Raw genomic sequence first — 4,319 nt, 5'->3', positions numbered from 1 at the left:
AAATCAAACAACCTTGAGATTCCACCTCACACCAGTCAGAATGACTAAGATCAAAAATTTAGGTGACTGCAGATACTGGCGAGGATGTGGAGAAAGAGGAACAGTCCTTCATTGTTGGTGGGATTGCAAGCTTGTACAACCACTCTGGAAATCAGTCTGGTGGGTCCTCAGAAAATTGGACATAGTACTACCAGCAATACCTCTCCTGGCCATATACCCATAAGATGTTCCAACATGTAATAAGGTCAAATGAAGAAAACTTTAAGAACTATAATATTCAGATGAGATATAGTATGTTCAGGCTGGTAAGACTTAGACGCAAATCTACACAACTTATTTTTGATAAAACACCAGAAATATACAGTAGAAAAAAAGAGTGGCTTTTAACAATTGTGTTAGACTAACTTGGAAGAGTAAAACTATTTCTGTATCTACCACCATGCACAAAACTCAACTCCAAATGAATTAAGAGCCTTGTCATAAAACCCGATATCTGATAGAAGAGAAAGTGGGTGTAGCCCAAAACACACTGGCACATAAGACAACTTCCTGAACAGAATACCCATAGGTTAAGGACTAAGATAAACAATTAACAAATGGGGCCTCATGAAACTGAAAAGTTCTGTAAGTGAGAGGACTTTCAATAGGCAAAATGGCAGCCCATAGGACAGGAAAAGACTTTTCCCAACTCCATTTCTAGCAGAGGGGTAATATTCAAAATATATATAAAACCTAAGAAACTAGACATCTACAAGACAAATAAATCAAACAATATTAACTAACTGGACCACCCAGAGCTTCCAGTGACTAAACCACAAACCAAAGAGTATACATGGAGGGAGCCACGACTGCAGATACATATGTATCAGACAATGGCCTTTTCTGACATTAATGAGATGAGAGGGAGGCTTGATGCCCCAGAGTAGGGAGATGCTAGAGGTGTGAGTCGAGAGTGGGTGAATGGGTGGAAGAGCACTCTCATAGAGGCAAAAAGGAGGGAGAGAGGGGGAAGGACATGGGGCGTTTATGTAGGAATAACAAGGATGGGGGATATCTTTTGAAATGTAAATGAATACTATGATAAAGAAAAAATGGAGTACAGATATAAACAGGGAATTCTCAAGAGAAGTCTTCCAAATAGCCAAGAAACACTGTAAGAAATGTTCAACATTCTTATTCACCATGCAAATGAAAATAAATTTGAGATTCCATTTTATACCTGTCAGAATGGCTAAGATCAAAACCACAAGTGACAGCTAATTCTATTGAGGGTGTGGAGAAAGGGGTGTTGCTGAGTGCAAATATGTATGGCCACTTTGGAAACAACTATAGTCATTTTCTCAGAAAATTGGTGATTGACTACCTCAAGACCTAGCTATGTCACTCCTAGCTATACAAAGAATGCTCAATCCTATCAGAAGGACACTTGATCAACTATGTTTATAGCTGCTTTATTCATAATAACAAGAAAGTGTAAACAAACAAGATGTTCTTCAACTGAAAAAAATGGATAAAGAAAATGATACATTTGTACAGTGGAATATTAGTCAGCTGTTAAAAAATTGCAACATTGGATTCGCAACTGCAAGTGGATGATACTAGAACAAATCATCCACAGTGAGGCAACTACTACCCAGAAAACAAACATGGCATATACTCACTTATAAGTAGACATTAGGTTAAAGTAAAGGATAATCATGTTACAATACATAGACCAAGAAAGGCTAAGTAATAAGCAGGGTTCATGGAATGATGTAAGGTTTTTCATGGCAAGGGGAAATAGAATAGATTTCATGGGTGGTATGGTGGTGTGTGTATGAATGGGCACAGGAAGGATTAGGTGGAGGAGAATGGAGGAAAAGAGACAACTGGAAGTAAGGGTCACTTTGGATGCAATGTAGAAACCTAGTGCAATGGAAACTCCTTGGAATCTATAAGAGTGACCTTAGTAAAGATTCCTCATAATGGGGGACATGGAGCCTGAACCAGACCCAGCCTGAACCATCTTCTGGAACCAGCAAGGCTTCCAATGGAGGGATTTGGACATCAACCCTGCCACAAATCCTTTGACTTCCTTGTGTCCTTCCTACGAGATGTACTTTGGTAAAGGTTGCACAGCCATTGTGGGAGTGGCCACCAATGAGTGGTCCAACTTGAGGCCTATGCAATGAAAGGAAGCCACTGCCTGGATGTCTAGAAAGCAGACTGAGTAGCTCAGAGACTTAGGATAGAACAAGAAAAAACAACAAAAAAACTACTGACACAAAACATAAGACAACAATAAAAACAAACAACCCAAAAGTCAATGAAAGGATTCCTAATGATAATCTGCTATAATCATAGATCATAGCAGAACACAGTCATCATCAGAGAGGATTCATCAAGCTACTTATTGGAGCAGGGGCAGAATCCCACAGCTAAACAGTCAGTAGATCTCTGGGAATCCTGTGGTAAAGGGGTGTAGGGCAAAAGAATTATAGGAGCCAGAGGCATCAAAGACAGAATCAAATGATCATATCTCAGATGGGCTCATGGAGACTGGACATACAATCTGGGTGCTTCTATAGATTTAACCAGGTACTCTGTAAATAGTTTGTGGGTATGTAGCTGATATTCTTTGGGGGCTCCTAATAGCAGGAGGTGGGAATGTCTCTGACTGTTTTGACTCCTTCAGGGATATCTTTTTCCTCCTTTTTGATATGAGGATATGTGCCTAGATCTATTGTCACTTGTTATGCCATATTAGTTGTTATTCCTTAGAGATTGGCTATTTAGTGAAGAGAAACTAAAGAGGATTGAATATAGGGGAGAGGGGAGGTAGAAGGGGAGGAACTGGGAAGACAGAAGGGAGGGGGAAACTGCATTTTTTCCACAATTTTACTTTTAGTGTTCAAGGAGCTCAGTAGTATACAAAATCTACCCAAAAGATTTTGTCTCCTTGTGTTCTTTGTCATTTTCTCTAATAAATAATAGGTCTAGACTTTCTTAAATGTTATTTGTACCTGTTAGGCCAGGGAACACCATATTAATATAAACTTAATTTAAACTAGTTGTAACTTGTGAATCTCTATTTTCTTCAAGAGGAAGCTTCTTTGATGAGTGTTGACAAATACAGTGATCTTTTGATATATGGATAATTATTTAGAATAGACTTGGAAGCTATACTGATTTAGAAAAATAGAAATAGTAACTTTTCATATGGGCCTATTCTCTCTTTAGCCACAATTTATAGACTGGATTGATAGTATCGGTCATAAATTTCCTTCTATTGAGTATGAGTTATGTCTACTTAGACATTGTTGGTTGCTCCTAAGATATCAACTCCATTAAAAATTGCAGAAATATTCCTGTTGTTCCCCCTTTTCAGTTTCTGATACTGTGAAGACAGATACAGTGCACTCATATAAAATATCTTTAAAAATGTCATTGAAACATAAGGCAAAGGTTCAAAATGTGTCACCATAGAAAAATATATATGAAACTTTTTTTTTTTTGATCTGTCAGTGTGGTTGGAGGCATTGAGGAAACCACACACATAGGAATCTATAGAAAGACACACACACACACACACACACACACATACACACACTTGTAGTCATAGTGGTGGGATAGTGCAAGGGATCACACACTGCTACATAGTGATCATAGGCCATTGAGGCCAACAGGTAATTTTCCACAGTAGCAAAGGCTACAAAACAGAACATCTGAGCAGCACACTCATTATAGGAAATGAACTTGTTTCCTATTAGGATCCTAGTCATGACTCTAGGTGTGACAGCTGAGGAGTAACAAAAATCCACCAAGGACAGATTGCATAGAAAAAAGTACATGGGAGTGTGGAGACAAGAGTTTAGGACAATCAGCAGAATGATCCCCAGATTTTCCCACCAGGGCGATGGTATAGATGAGGAGAAATGTCATGAAGAGTGGAAGCTGTAATCCTGGGTCATTGGTGAGTCCTAGCAGAAGAAACTCTGTTACTTTTGTATTATTCTCCATCCGAGTCATCTTTCAATCATTAGCATATTCACAGCATTTGGAAAAGAGAAACATGATGATAAAGAAGTTGAAATAAAGTAGAATTGCATAAATGTGAACATATGACTTGTTCAAGCAATAATCAGTACGTTGGAATTGTGTAGAAAATAGACCTTTCCCCATACCAAATGTGATATATTAGTTATATGGAGAGTTACACATGCTATAATTTAATGTTTATTAATGAATTCCTTACCCAACATTAAATTTTTGTAGTCGATATACTGAAATTGAGATTATTTAATAATTTGATAAAATTGAAGTGTGGATGATTTCCAACT

The 4,319-nt window shown here is 37.9% G+C and overlaps 1 pseudogene; it reads right to left on the bottom strand.

The window, feature by feature from the left end:
• Window positions 1–2,086: 2,086 nt before the first annotated feature.
• LOC110285999 (olfactory receptor 5B3-like) lies at window positions 2,087–3,999 on the bottom strand (annotated as a pseudogene).
• Window positions 4,000–4,319: the final 320 nt, after the last annotated feature.

This window comes from Mus caroli, unplaced genomic scaffold (assembly GCF_978045245.1).
Source record: "Mus caroli unplaced genomic scaffold, Mus_caroli_1 scaffold_20, whole genome shotgun sequence".
Classification (NCBI taxonomy): domain Eukaryota; kingdom Metazoa; phylum Chordata; class Mammalia; order Rodentia; family Muridae; genus Mus; species Mus caroli.
This window is presented reverse-complemented; position numbering and strand designations above follow the sequence as displayed.